This window comes from Bos taurus, chromosome 24 (assembly GCF_002263795.3).
Source record: "Bos taurus isolate L1 Dominette 01449 registration number 42190680 breed Hereford chromosome 24, ARS-UCD2.0, whole genome shotgun sequence".
Taxonomy (NCBI): domain Eukaryota; kingdom Metazoa; phylum Chordata; class Mammalia; order Artiodactyla; family Bovidae; genus Bos; species Bos taurus.
In genome coordinates this window covers 44,838,483-44,854,952 of record NC_037351.1, presented here as the reverse complement: position 1 = coordinate 44,854,952, position 16,470 = coordinate 44,838,483, and the positions used below count along the sequence as shown (strand labels likewise).

The 16,470-nt window shown below is 40.5% G+C and overlaps 1 long non-coding RNA gene across 2 annotated transcripts in view; it reads left to right on the top strand.

Moving 5' to 3' along the window:
- Window positions 1-15,442, top strand: part of LOC112444200 (uncharacterized) — a 32,805-nt gene extending 17,363 nt beyond the window's left edge. Inside the window, exons 2-5 of one of the 2 annotated variants that reach the window (XR_009492738.1) lie at window positions 2,408-2,489; window positions 5,381-5,468; window positions 12,954-13,034; window positions 15,201-15,442. This is a non-coding gene — a long non-coding RNA (uncharacterized lncRNA). The remainder of the gene's footprint in view (window positions 1-2,407; window positions 2,490-5,380; window positions 5,469-12,953; window positions 13,035-15,200) is intronic. The other variant, XR_003032448.2, reaches the window with a different exon arrangement.
- The last annotated feature ends 1,028 nt before the right edge of the window (window positions 15,443-16,470 follow it).

Below are 16,470 nucleotides of genomic sequence, written 5' to 3'. Positions count from 1 at the left end.
GGAAGAGCATTCCAGATGAGGAAAAGCCTGTATGTAAATACACCGAGGAGTTTTAGAAGAAAAGCTTGTGACTAAAGCCCAAAATGCAAAGAGGCTTGTGAAAGGCAATGCTCTGCAAAAGTAGCCATGGGCCAGCTCAGGTAGGCCTGGCCACTCTTATTAAGGATATTGAAGCAATGGGATGCTACTAACCAGGTTTTAAGCAGTATAACAGTATGTTAGTACTGGTCTCTAGCAGATCTCCCTGATTGGAATGTAAAAATATTTAAAGGACCAATCATGGACTTAGTAAAGCCAGCTAGGGGCTGTTTCAGTGGCCTGAGTAAGAGAGAATGGTAGTTTCTACTAAGCATTTTGTGGGTACATTGGAGAGACAAATGAGAAGCAAAAATGACAGGAATTGGTGAAAGAATGGGGTAGAAGGAGAAAGAAGGATCAAGGATGCTCCTAATTTGTGTTACTTGACTGAATGATAGAATTTTTCATCAAGATAAAATTAAAAATAGTTTTGGGTTAGAAAAGGTAGAGACTAATGATAGTATTTAAGTTTGAGAAGTTGTTGAGAAGTCCAAGCAATAATGTCAGGAATGCAGTTAAAACACAGATATGGAGCTCAAAATACATGTTTAGGCTTAATTTGCAAGATTTGTGAGTCTTCATGAATAAACAAGTGCTATGGTTGTCCATGAGATCTTCAAGGAAGAATTGACATGCTTAAGAAGTGGGTTAGGGCTGAGCCTTGTGGAATCCACATTTATTAGCTGAGAGAATGAACCAGAAAATCAGACCAGATGGGAGACCAGATCCACAATATAGAAAGAAAATCAGGAGTTGGGTGTGAAAGCAACTGAGGAGGGAGGGTTTCCAAAGTAACTGTCCGCAAAGTCAAAGAAGAAATTTGTCACCCTGAGCCCTCCTTTCCTATTTTCCTAATAAAGATTGGAAAAATGTAGTTCTGGGGATTTCCATCTGTGAGTAAATATACAAATGGAAATACTCCTTGGGAAGGGGAGGGTGTAAAGGCAAAAATCCAGGCTAGACCAGACCACATTACCTACCTCCTAAAAAACCTGTATGTAGGTCAAGAAGAAACAGAACCAGCCATGGAGCAAAAGACTGGTTCAAAATTGTGGAAGGAGTACATCAAGGCCATATATTGCCACCCTGCTTATTTAACTTATATGCAGAGTACATCATGCAAAATGCCCAGGCTGGATGAATCACAAGCTGGAATCAAGATTGCCAAGAGAAATATCAACAACTTCAGATATGCAGATAATACCACCATTGTAATGGCAGAAAGCAAAGAGGAATTAAAGAGCCTCTTAATGAAGTTGAAAGAGGAGAGCGAAAAAGCTGGCTTAAAACTCAACATTCAGAAAACTCAGATTATGGTATTCAGTCCTATCACTTCATGGCAAATAGATGAGGAAAAATGGCAACAGTGCAAATTTTATTTCCTTGAAGTTCAAAATCACTGTGGACGGTGACTGCAGCTATGAAATTAAGACACTTTCTCCTTGGAAGAAAAGCTATGACAAACCTAGACAGCATATTAAAAAGCAGGGACATCACTTTGCCAACAAAGGTCTGTATAGTCAAAGCCATGGTTTTTCCAATAGTCATGTATAGACGTGAAAGTTAGACCATAAAGAAGGCTAAGGGCTGAAGAACTGATGTTTTCAAACTGTGGTGCTGAGAAGACTCTTGAGAGTTCCTTGAACAGGAAAGAGATCAAATCAGTTAATCCTAAAGGATTCAACTCTGAATATTCATTGGAAGGACTGATGCTGAAACTGAAGTTTCAATACTTTGGCCACCTGATATGAAGAGCCAGCTGTTTGGAAAAGACCCTGATGATGAGAAAGAGTGAGGGCAAGAAGACAAAGGGGCAACAGAAGATGAGATGGTTGGATGGCATCTTCTACTCAATGGACATGAGTTTGAGCAAATTCCGGGAGACAATGAAGGACAGAGAAATCTAGCATGCTGTAGTCTATGAGCTCACAAAGAGTCAAACATGATTTAGTGACAGAACAGCAATTAAACAATCAGTACCTACTCTCTGGAAATTTTCTATAGGGTGAAAATCCGGTGTTTCATTGGTAAGGGGAGGGTTGGATGCGAGTTGGTGATGATGGAGCAAAAGGATCACGTGGGCTCTAGAGTTAGACTGCCTGAATTCAAATCCCAGCTCTGCTTCCTCACTAGCTAAGGAAACTTGAGCAAGTTTTCTGTGCCCAATTTCTCCATCTGTAAAATGGAAATAATATTACTCATCACATGTGGTTGTGACCATCAAATGCATTAATATTTGCAAAATAATCCTGAGAGTGTCTAGCACATAGGAACACTCAGCATTAGCTGTGATTTTTTACTTCAAGTGGACAAATCCATTCTTTTTCAGGGAGGGGCGGCAGAGGGAGACAACCAGTGTGGACACTGGTCCAGCCTCTCTGGCAGTCTGCTCACTGCCACCACTTCACCAGGTTGGTGAGATAACTTGTCTATTTTGTTTCTTCTTACTAATTTTATAGGTAGGTAATAGAAAGTTATTAGTCAGAGACTCTTGTATGCTATAGTTTTACATTTTTATTTATTTGAACAGGTATGTGAAGAAGAAATTAGCCCCTCATTACTTGTCGCATAGACTGAGAATTAATGGTTCAGAAAGCTGATCAAACTTATGTTTTTCTCCCCTGAACAAATAGCGTTCAAATAGTGTGACCCCTTTCAGAAGTATGCTGTCAGCATTATTTACAGAGGCTCATCAAGGTTGCTAACCCCATGGCCCAGCCGTAAGAGAACACAGCAGAATGCTCTTCAATGTTGTCACCCATCACAAAGAACAGCTTGCAGAGTGACTTTCTGAACCGGAGTTTTATTCCTTCCTGCCTGTCACCTTAGGAAAACAACTTATTCAAGAACTTAGGTCTTTAGTCCTATTTTCCTTGGAACATGATCCATTCATAAGCCAAAAAAGTCAAACTGTGTGGAGTGAAGAGGCTCCTCCTTCTTCTCCACCTGCCCAGTTATCACGGAGGCACTGCTGCAGGCAAGCAAAGCCATCAGTCTCAGGAATCTTCCAGAGTTGCCCTTGTTGTTGTGTCAGCTATCATTGTTCCTCCACTCCCATTTATTGAGTCATTAAATGTAGTATATTATGACTATTTTCTGCTTCCTTTTTTTGACTTAATATATCTTGGGGATCTTTTCATATCAGTATATAAAGAGCTCCCTTCTCGTTTAAGTCATTGTATGAATATACAATTATTTATTTAAGCATCCTTATTGATAGTCTAGTGGCTTTTTCCCAATCTTTTGCTACTACAAACAAGGCTTCAATTAATAACCTTGTAGGTACATCATTTTGCACCTGTGCGAGTGTATCTGTGGGATAAATTCCCAGAAGTGGTATTGCTGGGTCAAAGCATATTTGCATTTGTAATTTTGACAGATACCATGGAACTGCCCTCCACAGGGGTCGTACTGACATAAATTCCCACCAATAGTGTATGAAAAGGGTTTGTTTCCCTATAGCCTTGCCAACAGCATATATTTCTGACCTTTTGGACTTTTGCCAATCTGATAAGCAAAAAACGGGATCACAGTATAATTTTAATTTCTATTTCTCTTATTATGTAAGGTTGTGCATCTTTCTATATAAAAGTTTTTTGTATTTCCATTTCCATTCACTGTTCATATTCATGATCCATCCATTAGGTTGTTCTTTATCTCAGATGTTTTAAACATGTATACCTCACCTTCTGTAATTTTGAACAGAAGTATAGTATACCCTGGGACTACTTTAACAGAAGTAGGATAACCTGGAACTCAATTTTTTTGTTTTTTGTTAGGGCCCCTTCTTGCCTTAATTTTCAGTTAATAACATGTACATGTGTTTATGCTAAGAAGGGAAGTACGTGTTACTATTATTAGAGGTGGAAAAAATGAAGAGGAATGGCAATTTATGACTGACATTCAAATTCTGACTTTTAAAAAAATGGTGACTCTGGCAGAATCTCTCCACTTATAACAGCATTCCATTTCTTCCCAGTTCTGAAAGAAATGTGCAAATTAGAGAATATGTGTAACCTCCCTAGAGTGGTCTTCCTAGAACAATTACTCTCAAGATAGTAGTTAGGAAAATGGTGGAGCGAAGAATAAGATTTGCAGGAAATTGTCCAGGAGGAATTATCCTTACAACCACCTGCCAGTCACCTGGAAATCCACTGGCAAAAAAGAAAAATGGCCAGCACTCTGTCATAGCTAGGGGGAAGGAAGGGTGAGTGTCACTCTTAATAGAGATGCTGACATGGGGGGAGAGATCTGCTGTGACGTGCTGGCTGCCAGGGAGAAAACTCATTCCCTAGGTGCACGTATCTGCTCTACCCTGTGCTTTAAAAATAGAAATGGTGAGCCCAGTGCAGGGGCTGCTTGGGGTGGGAGGAAGCATATTCAAATGCAAGACTTGACCTGCTAACACACACTCATATGAGGTAATGGTTTACTTCATGCTGCTGCTGCTGCTGCTAAGTCGCTTCAGTCGTGTCTGACTCTGTGTGACCCCAGAGATGGCAGCCCACCAGGCTCCCTCGTCCCTGGAATTCTCCAGGCAAGAACACTGGAGTGGGTTGCCATTTCCTTCTCCAATGGATGAAAGTGAAAAGTGAAAGTGAAGTCGCTCAGTCGTGCCTGACTCTTAGCAACCCCATGGACTGCAGCCTACCAGGCTCCTCCGTCCATGGGATTTTCCAGGCAAGAGTACTGGAGGGGGTTGCCATCGCCTTCTCCGGGTTTACTCCATAATATCCTTTAAAGTGAAACTCAGAAACTGATTTGAAATATGACAAACACTATCCCAATCAAAGTAAAACCAGGAGACTAAGCTCTGTCGGGTATCAGCTGTGTGTCCTGAGTCAGGTTGTTGAACTACTCTTGGGTTCAGTTTTCCTCTTCTGAAAAATGGGAGTAGGGGAAGGTCAGTTTGGGGCATCTTAGTACCCTTCTTCATCTTCACCACACTGCAATTTCCTGAGGGACCACAGAGACAGGGTGATATCAAACAGGGCTATACATTTAGTTTTCAAGCCTTGAAAGAAAAATTAAGCATAACTGACAATTATTTGTGGTCCTCCATTCATGTTTCATGTTGTAAGTCAGGTTCTAAATCTTTCAAGCTGCCACCACTCAAAGGCATTGGTCTCTTCTCCAACCTTCCGGTTCCAAACAGCTGGACTCACAGCAAACCTATCAGTTTTATCAAACAAACCAATCACTATATTTATCAGTGTTAAATATCAGGATATTTTGCTGATCCTTTCTACTCCCAGCTGTGAAGTTTTGCCTTGGTCTCTTTTTTTCCTTTATATTTTCTCAGGTGAGCTCTACTCTTAACATTTAACTCCCAACTGAATGATAACAAAAGGAAAAACTGAAACTGGTGTTGGTCTTCCATATCTGAGCAGGTACTATTATTAAGCATCTTATAGAGTGCCTCATTATTGTTGATATTGTCATTGCTTCTAGATTTAAATGACCAGACATGGAGTTTCCTTTAGGATTTCCTAAGCTTGATTATAGACTCTTAGAGATGGATTAAACACTAAAAATATTATCAAGTTTCATCTCCCACCTATTTCATAATTTCTTATGCATCATCCCTGCTAAAGGGCAATCTAGTTGTTTAACACCTTGCTCACAGATAGTTCACTACCTGACAGGCTGTGACTTGCGTTGGTATCTTAATAACAGCAATAGGTGGCTTTTGCTTTACCATTTCAGAAGCATTGTGACATTAATCCATTGTTCCTCTTGCCTTTATTCATCTAAATTAGGAAAGAGCGTTTGGCAGTTTAATAGTACCAACTAAATGTTTATTTAATAGTAAATGTTTCAAATACCAGCTGTAATCTTTAGCAGCTGTTTTGTATTGGTGGTACAATTCCAACAATTATATTTTACAAAATCATTTCCACTGGGTTGAGGCAATCTATGGATGAGTCAGGATTGGAAGACAGAAGAGCTAGAATTTTGTTGCCACTTGGCTTAAAAGTGGTGACTCTGGGAAAAGTCACTTCTCTTTCTGATTCTCAGTTTTCCTAATACATAAAATAAAAGGAAGAAAATAGACAATTTCTAAGTACCTCCCTACCCAATAATAACTTTTAATGAGGCCACAACAGCGCTTTGTCAATGGAAAAAACCAAAAATGGTAAATAAGTGAATTCATTAATTTCTATGGTCAACCGAATATGTAATCAAGGTAGATATTAATCCAGAAGACATAAATCAGAATTGCCAGAAAAGCCCCAGTTACCACCAAATCTCTATGAACATTCAGATAAAATGAGACTTCCATATCTTTGGCATCTTCTCAGATGACATTTCCACTTAGATACTTCATTATTTTGGTGCATTAATGTCACTTGTTCCTAATAAAAAGCTTATCCCACCTAAAAGGAGAATGCTGAATTAACTTTATGAATTACTGGGCTTTTTTCAATAAATTATTTTGATGATGGCTGAACATGTTGATTGGCTTAGGAAAAAGAGGAGGCCACACTCAGAAGATCACCTGAGCCAAATTTCTAGTGCCAGCTGAGAGTGGGGGTCCCTCAGGGACAAAGTTTAAGGAGGGAAGAAAGTGACTTAGGGACTAATTTTTTGAGTGAAATTAAGATTTATCTACATGCTCAAGCCAAGTCAATCACTGCTTACGACATTGATACACATGGAAGATTATTTTCTGGCACAGATCTCTGTGTGGAGAATTTAATTGTCTGTGGAAAATAACAACCACCAGAACCCTAAAGGGAAACTACCTCTCTAAACTTTTTAGGATGTCAGTAGCAATTTGCCCCACTGAGGGCTAATGAAGGAAGTGGAGCCCAAAGAAATCTGAACACCCAAGGAAGGTTTCCAAAGTTGCTTGAGGTGACTTGAGAGAGTCACGATGGAACTTAGGAAAGAATTTCAGTACTTAGCTTTCACTTTCGTGTCCCAATACGTTGGTTTGGGACCACTGTTGGTTTGAAACTACTACTTTATTTGAGAAATAAGAAAAATATTCTGTTCATGGTGAAATGGAAAGTATATTAACCTGAGAATTAGAACATTAGGGTTCTGATCCCAGATCTGTGAGTTTGGGCTGTGTTTTTTTCATCTGTAAATGAAGAGGGAGATGACTGTTAAGGTTTCTTCCTGCATTAATTATCCATGAACTTTCAGTTATAAAACAGAAAGATCATATCTAACTTTTATATCTTCAACCCAGAGTTCATTGGACCAGTTTTAAATTTCCATGTTATGAGAGTGGTGAATTCCTGCCAATCCACCTTTGTCTTCTACATAAACTCTTCGTTCCAGACCACCTGTTTTAGTCATCATCCCTTTGCAAAAGTGGCCTACTTTTTAAACTATACACCTCCTCTTCCTTCTAAAGATTCCATTCTTTCTAAAAGTTTTTATATCCATCAAGCTATAGGGTAAGGTGTCCTTTGTTTTTATAAAGCTATCACAAAATACAGTACACCCACTTAAACTAAATTTTAGTTAAACAATCAATAGTGTTTAATATAAGTATATTTTGTTCAATATTTGGAATATACTTGTGCTAAAAATTGTTTGTCTGAAATTCAAATTCAATTATATGTCCTATATTTTTGTTAACTTTAGTAACTCTGCCTTTGACCAGAGTTCTCTCTCCCACTGCTGAAGAACTTCATAAAGTCCTGTAGAACTTCATTTAACATTTTGAATGTCTATGTCCATCTGATTTCCCTAAGTAGATAATTAGTCCTGTGAGAGACAACCTGGATGCTACACATTATTATCTCCTCTTATCCACAGTGGTGCTTTTTATTATTTCATAATTGGCTGATTCTTTTGAGACTCCTTCACAACTCATGTACTTTAAAGCACAGTCTGCTTCTTCCTCAGGCTAAGATAACACAATCATGCCACATTAACCCAAACCCACAAGAAAATAGGATGGAACTCAATGAAAGTTAATGTTAGGGTTTACAACAGTCAGTGTTGCCAATGACAATGAAAAATATAAATTAATATAATTGTTTCCAGGGAATTAAAAAGTACTAGAAGGTCACTTGCAAAGCCGAATTCCTAGCTTACCAAATGTTTCCTAGTTGCTTTTGACTTACAAGATCTATTTAGCAGGACTTTGAAAAGTCTCATAAGGTAATAAGTTCCTTCTGTGTCCATATAAAAATATTTAATCCCTGCCCCCAGAAACCAAGGGGACTAACCCATTTCACTCCTCAAAATAAAGTTCTTTAATTTCATTCCCATGCTTGAGACTATTCTCTCCCTTTCAAGTCTTACCTCACTCCATAGGTTACTCACCATTTCCCAAACATACCTTGGACCCAAGCTTGCCTCTGTCTAATGCTCACTATCTCTGCCTTTCTAAATCCTACCCATTCATAGAGCCACTGATTCGTGAAGCTGTGGGAGAGGCCCTAGGAATCTGGTGTTACACTAGCGCTTTAAACATAAACCAATGATAGACCTGAGATCTAGTCAACAATATTCTGTAGCAGAGTGACAAGAGTCATGACTCAAAAATGTCCTTTAAATCTTTCATTTTTGCCTTTTCCAAGTTCCTTCTTCAAGAAGCACCTTCAGCTACCACATCATTTTTAAAGTCTTCCTTCATCATCCCAGCCAGAAATTCTCTCTCTCTCATTTAACCTGAGGCAGCATTTTATTTGTAGCTCTCCTGAGGTACTTCATCCTTTTTAGGTTATGTTTTTGTTGTTGGTAAGGTTCCAAGATAAAACCATTCCCTCTGCTAAGAGCAAAGAGATTGGGTTGTACTTCTGGAGTATGGTTTTCCTAACAGCCTAAGGGCTTTGTTGGGAGAAAAATGGGTAAATGGTGTTTATCCATTTATTTATCCATTGGTCCAGCCCAATTGCTAGACCCCATGACTGAGGCTTTCCCTGGCAAGGAATCATGGCTGTCCTTCACTCTCAGGGCAGCTCAGCATGGAGAAGCAACTGAGGAGAAAGGGAGTAGGGGTGCCCTGGGTTGTCCCAGGGACTCAGGCTATGCGGGATAGGGAAGAAATGGTCTAAGGTATTAATACAACTTCACCATGCCCTGTATTCAACCAGCCTCAGTGAAACTTGTCATAAATCCATTAAGAGAGACACATACAAACTGTATTATCATTCTAAGGACACCGTAAAAACTAATGTAACTGTGGCTCTGTGATTAAGCTTTGTCAAAGAGCTCTGGAGAGGACACCAGTGGGAGCAAACTTAGAGGAGGAATAAAGCAGCAAAGGGAGGGAGACAGCTGGGCGAGAACCAGGTGTGTCGACGTCGGCTTTCACATCAATGCAGGAGTCAGATGAGGAAGGTGGCACATAGTAGTCACAGGTTTCAAAGCCAGAATGAATTTGGTCACCAAATAATTTCCACAAAAATTTCATATCATAATGGATTAAAATTGGTCAATTTTTTAAAATATAATACTTTGTATGGGAAGTTTACCATCAACAAATAATCTCAATTCAGTTCAGTTCAGTCACTCAGTCATGTCTGACTCTTTGCGACCCCGTGAATCACAGCACACCAGGCCTCCCTGTCCATCACCAACTCCTGGCGTTCACTCAAACTCATGTCCATCGAGTTGGTGATGCGATCCAGCCATCTCATCCTCTGTCGTCCCCTTCTCCTCCTGCCCCCAATCCCTTCCAGCACCAGGGTCTTTTCCAATGAGTCAACTCTTCGTGTGAGGTGGCCAGAGTATTGGAGTTTCAGCATCAGTCCTTCCAATGAACACCCAGGACTGATCTCCTTCAGAATGGACTGGTTGGATCTCCTTGCAGTCCAAGGGACTCTCAAGAGTCTTCTCCAACACCACAGTTCAAAAGCATCAATTCTTCCGCACTCAGCCTTCTTCAAAGTCCAACTCTCACATCCATACATGACCACTGGAAAAACCATAGCCTTGACTAGATGAACCTTTGTTGGCAAAGTAATGTCTCTGCTTTTTAATATGCTATCTAGGTTGGTCATAACTTTCCTTCCAAGGAGTAAGTGTCTTTTAATTTCATGGCTGCAGTCACCATCTGCAGTGATTTTGGAGCCCAGAAAAATAAAGTCTGACACTGTTTCCACTGTTTCCCCATCTATTTCCCGTGAAGTGATGGGACCAGATGCCATGATCTTTGTTTTCTGAATGTTGAGCTTTAAGCCAACTTTTTCACTCTCCTCTTTCACTTTCATCAAGAGGCTTTTTAGTTCCTCTTCACTTTCTGCCATAAGTGTGGTGTCATCTGCATATCTGAGGTTATTGATATTTCTCCCGGCAATCTTGATTCCAGCTTGTGCTTCTTCCAGCCCAGCGTTTCTCATGATGTACTCTGCATATAAGTTAAATAAGTAGGGTGAATTATTGACTTTAAATCACACAATGCACAGCATTTTGTATTAATGCCATCTCTTTCAAAAAAAATTTTTCCCAGGACATTGGGATAAGAGAAATGTTTAAAAAGACAACAACCACCTACGGTTAATTTCTTCATAAGTCAAAGCCTCAAGCTGTCAGTGGGTGTCTATCTAGTCAACAAACATTCATAGGGTGACTCCTGCAGGTCCAGTACTGTCCAGCCCATACAAAGCAGTCCACGAAACAAGCATAATCTCTGTCTTCATTGAACTTGATCCCAGACTCTGAGGCCACAAAAACACCATTTATACACTATTTGACATAAGAATTAAACTATCTAATGAATTTTAATAAATTTAGAGCAGTGGTTTTATGCTAAAAGCCCATTTTTTTCATTTTTAGGGTTATTCTATCATTAGATGTGACACCTTATTCAAGGCACTGACTGCCTCATTAAAAAAAAAAAAAAAAAAAAAAGCTCCTTTTTCACCACTAAAATGATACCCTGGTTGGAATATTTCATTAAAAGAAGACTATTTATCATAGTCAACCAAACTCTATAAACCCTTAGTTCACAATTTGATAAATATTCAAAAGGAAGTCACTTACCAAAATGTAAGGACTCCTGTGTATAAGTTCTATGCATCAAACATAAGTACATCTCAAATACATCATTAAAAGCTGCCATGTACTGAGCGTTTCTTGTGAGCTTGCTACTGTTCTAACCCTTTTTTGTTTGGGGTTGAAATTAATCTACACAGAACTGTAAGAGGTAAACACTACGCATGATTTCCATTATACAGATGAGGAAACTGAGGCACTGAGAAATCAGCCACTTGCTCATAGACACAAAGCTAGTGTGTGCTTCAGCAAAAATTCAAAACCAAATGTCCAGCTCCAGAGCCCACATGCTATTGGCTGTGCAAGCTGGTAAATGCAAATAAATATAAATTTCATGCCAAAAATCACTATTATTCATTTTTCCCTGGAGAAATTTAAGAAATGAATTTAAAACTTCAAAGTGAAGTAACTTTTTTTTTTTTGCCAATTATGTGTTACTTTAATAGAAATTTGCAAGAGGTGAAGGATATAAATCTTGACAAAGATGATACTGTCATGAACCATATGATTATAAAATAAAACTGTTGAGCAATAATATGAAGCCACAAGTCCTGGACAACATCAAGATGGATGAACTCTCTACCAAGCTATTCAAATAACTGCCTGCTTATTGGGCTAGCTGTGCTCAGTAGGTGTGGGACAGCAGTAACACCCTAGTCAGGCTCACTCTTGATTATACAAATGACAAAGCAGCACAACAGCATATAGAGGCAGCCTCCACAGAAAATGTGATCTCAAACCAGGCTATGACATAAAACAGCAGAACTTAAGTGGGGAACGACAGATGCTCATGTCTTGATTTGTACTTGAGCACTGTCTCAATCTGCTTCCCATACACAGAGCTCAAATAATATCTTCTCTGGTACAAAACCTGAGAACGAGCTCCAAAGTCACCAGAAGGAGAGCAGGGTTGCAGTCATGCAGGAAAGCAGAAAGTTGGATAGTCTGCAGTCCAGAGTGGAAGGTGAGACTTGGGGACCAGTGGCTAAGGTCCCTAGGTTTCACTGGGGAGTTCCCAAACTCCAAACCATTGTTAACTCATAGATCTGTTCTGTTCTAGAAAATAGGGATTGCCTACTTATTAATAAGCATACCTCACTACTTATTTACAAGCAGTGATGAGGGAGAAAGCACCTGAGGCCAGTCTGCTGCCCTGATGTTTGGCACAGTCTGAGTACAGTGATTATTTGTCAGCACTGGTCTGTCTGTTTGTTTCTGTTTGAAGGAAAGTATTAGCCCCCAGAGGCTTGGTTCACCTTCTTTGTGGTCGTGGTAAGTTCACTGGTGGTTGAGGGCCATTGTGCTCACCAGCTTAGGGGGCAACCAACATCCAGGGGTGGTGCACCCACGCTTGAGGTTGACCCAAATGCACGTAAGAATTAACAAGGATAGTGATCTCATTCAGCAGTGGAAGGTGTGTAGTAAAAAAGAAATGTCAACATGTTCGAAAGTCATTTCATCCCACATTGTCAACATAGAATATATCGAGTGGCTGATTGAAGTCATAGGCTGTCTTTGTGGAGCAGTAAGAAGTGGAGAAAAGGATGTTCTTTGTGCAATTATCACAATGCAAGGCCAGCTGAGGCTAACTGAACCTTCCCTCATAGACCATAATATCCCCTGGGAACCTTGCTGGGCAACACGGAGCTCCTGACACTCACCTAATTCACCACATCAAGAGAGTCATAGGCCAGACCAGACAGTGATGGAACCCCGCAGAGTCAGACAGTCTGGTGCTGCCCTCTTTGGGCCTCTAGCAAAATCAGCTTAAGGACAGGGCCAAGGTGAGAAGCCCCAGAGAGTAGGAGGAAGTAACCACAACCCATCCAGGGGGGATGAACCGTGTACTGAGAATGCGTCTCCGTATTGGGTGCCCACATGCATTAGCTCATTATTCTTCTCAATTGTTACAGTACATTGACATTGTCCTCACAGCATCTGTGGAGCAAACAGAGCTGAGGAAGCTTATATGAACTGCCCGATGCATGAGCCCGGTGAGTCGTGAGACTAGAATTTTAACTCAGTCTGTGGTTATGGAGCAAACCAGCTCTAGATCCAGCCAGTTAAACTCAAGAATAGAATCTGAGTCAGCGCCAGAAAGATCTTGAAGACCATGCTTCTGTGGAGCAAATTTTGTATTATAGCATATCACATTTTGAAGTCTAGTTTACAAGAAGAAAGAGAACATTTATAAAATATCCGATCAGCTATACTGTGATTTGGACTGTAAATTCCATCACCTTTATACTCGGAAAACCTTTTCTGCAGATATGGGCACTATAGCAGGGGCTTGATGTTTTTTAGAGGGTATTCCAGCACTGGTGTAAGCTTCCCAGTAGCTCAGATGGTAAAGAATCTGCCTGCAATGCAGGAGACCTGGGTTTGATCCCTGCATCAGGAAGATCCCTGGAGAAGGGAATGACAATCCACTCCAATATTCTTGCCTGGAGACTTCATGGACAGAGGAGCCCAGTGGGCTAGTCCATGGGGTTGCAAAGAGTTGGACACAACTGAGCAAATAACACTTTGACTTCTTTTTTCACTTTTCCTACCCTGGTAAAAAGTGACCCAAGTGAGAGCTGCCATGCTTTTAGGTAGTTTTGCACAGTATTTTCAACTTTTTAGGCAAGCCACTGGGGCTTCCCAGGTGGCGCAATGGTAAACAATCCTCCTGCCAATGCAGGAGAGACAAGAGACGCGGGTTCTATCCTTGGGTCGGAAGGACCCCTAGAATAGGAAACAGCACTCCAATATTCTTGCCTGGAAAATTCCATGGACAGAGGGGTCTGGTAGGCTACAGTCTATGAGGTCACAAAGAGTTAGACATGACTGAGCCACTGAGCACACAGGCAAGCCCACTGAGAACCTGTATCCTCTCCTGCTTGAAGAAATAAGTGTAGTTAGCTTGAAAATTCACTTACAGTGACCCTCAGCATCATGTTTAGACATTTTCTGGACATATATATCATCAAATGCTTTGTATTCTGAACTTTTTTCAACTGATTCAGATCATGACCTTAGGCAGTAACTTCTCAACATGATTTATGGTTTCAGGAATCTTAAGGGCCCTGTTCTTAGGAGCATTGATTACCCATTTTACCTTCCATACAATTCACGGAGGAATCCAGTTTCCCATTCAAATTTCCAGACCTGGCTCAGTTCTACTTTATGTCTGGAATCTTTCTAAAAACGCAGCAAATACGGGATAAGAAATAGCTGGACTCCAAACAGAATGATTAGACGATATGGAAGCAAGTTTGACTTTTAAGATCCTTTTATTCAGACTAATGCTTCTCATTTTAGCACCCTTTCCTGCTCTCTATAAAATCGTATTCCCAACTGTCTTGGCATAAAGCATGAACTATTTAGGCGTGGATGATCTCATGCACCTCCACGTGCTGTTTCCACTTGTGCTTGATTCTTCTGGCTCTGGGAACTTCTCTTGTGTATTTGTGCTCCCACTGAGGAGAGATAGGAAGAGAGACAAGTAAAAATTTGTCTAGTCCTGAGTTGACCAGGTGAGGGTGTGCATCAGGAGGAAGGAAGGGACCTGTGTGTATAATGTGAATACTGACAAGACCCGAATAAACCTCTATTCAGGCAACATGTCTCAGGATGCTGGTCATTGCTTGTGTCTGTTAGAACATTGACAACTTGCCTTAGACTGTTAGGCAGGATTATTCTGTGAATTAAAAAACTCAAAGAAATTACGTTTTTTTTTTAAGCAAAAAGAAGTGTCAAAAGTTAACTGCTTATGAGAGGAATATATTTCATTACAAACTATATTAAGCTTATAAATAACCAGATGTAAATATTGTCCAGCAGGATTCTTCTATTACGCCGTAGTTCATACTCATAAAGGACATGTTGGTAACTTTCACCAAAGCATTCAATAATATTGTTCAGTAACAACCTGTAGCATGCCATCTCTTATATAAGCTGATTCATCACAGGGTTTCTTCACCAGGCTTTCTTTTGTTTTCCATACCAAGGCCCTTATTATTAAGTTTTAATCTTTTCATCTTTAAATGCCCAAACTTCAAGGTAAACATGTGCTTCTAGAGCACTGACTAGACATTATATGTTCTGCAAAATGCTAGCTGCCTGCTTTGCTTGTCAGTTCTAGAAATGACTTGATGCGTCTGTGATTCCTTTTTCAGCTTCTGCATCCTGCCCACCTGGATTGTCTCTGCTGAACTCTTCCTGTCTTCCCTGCTGTGGGAAAAGCAGGGAATCCATTTCCTGATTTGGAACAGTTCACCTCCCTGAAGCCATTGGTTGAGCAGTCTCAGTCTTACCTACCTCATTGTAACCTAAATGTCAATGGAATCAGGAACTTTTCTCATCACTTTTTAGTGTTATCAATGACTTCCTTAAACACTGTGTTTTGTTAAAACATTTAGCATTTTCTAATTGCTTTCACACGTACCATCTCATTAATTTATAATAATGACTTCATCAGAACTGCAAATTTCATAAATGAGTAAACTAAAAACCAGTGACCCCACAAGAGACTGACCCAGACTTGCCTGTGAGTGTCCAGAAGTCTCCAGAGAAGGGATGGGTCAGCAGTGGGCTGTTGCAGGGTTTGGGGGCACTGAGTGTAGCAGTGCCTGCATGGGATCTTTTGAAGGAGGTCACCATTATCTTCACTGCCTCCACCATAGTTTGGCCCCAGGTAAATAACAGGGAGAAGGAAATGGCAACCCATTCCAGTGTTCTTGCTTGGAGAATCCCAGGGATGGAGGAGCCTGGTGGGATGTCGTCTATGGGGTTTCACAGAGTGGGACATGACTGAATTGACTTAGCAGCAGCAGCAGCAAATAACAGGGAGGGAACACAGCCCTGCCCATCCACAGAAAATTGGATTAAAGATTTACTGAGCATGGCCCCATCCATCAGAACAAGACCCAGATTTCTCCTCAGTCAGTCTCTCCCATCAAGAAGCTTCATAAGCCTCTTATCCTTCTCCATCAGAGGGCAGACAGACTGAAACCACAATCACAGAAAACTAACCAATCTGATCACATGGACCACAGCCTTGTCTAACTCAATGAAACTATGAGCCATGCTGTGTAGGGCCACCAAAAATGAATGGGTCATGGTGGAGAGTTCTGACAAAACATGGTCCACTGGAGAAGAGAATGGCAGACCACTTTATTATTCTTGCCTTGAGAACCACATGAACAGTATGAAAAGGCAAAAAGATAGGACACTGAAAGATGAACTCCCCGGGTCGGTAGATGCCCAATATGCTGCTGGAGATGAGTTGAGAAATGACTCCAGAAAGAATGAAGGGATGGAGCCAAAGCAAAAAAACACCCAGCTGTTGATGTGATTGGTGATGGAACTAAAGTCCAATGCTGTAAAGAGCAATATTGCATAGGAACCTGGAATGTTAGGTCCATGAATCAAGGCAAGTTGGAAGTG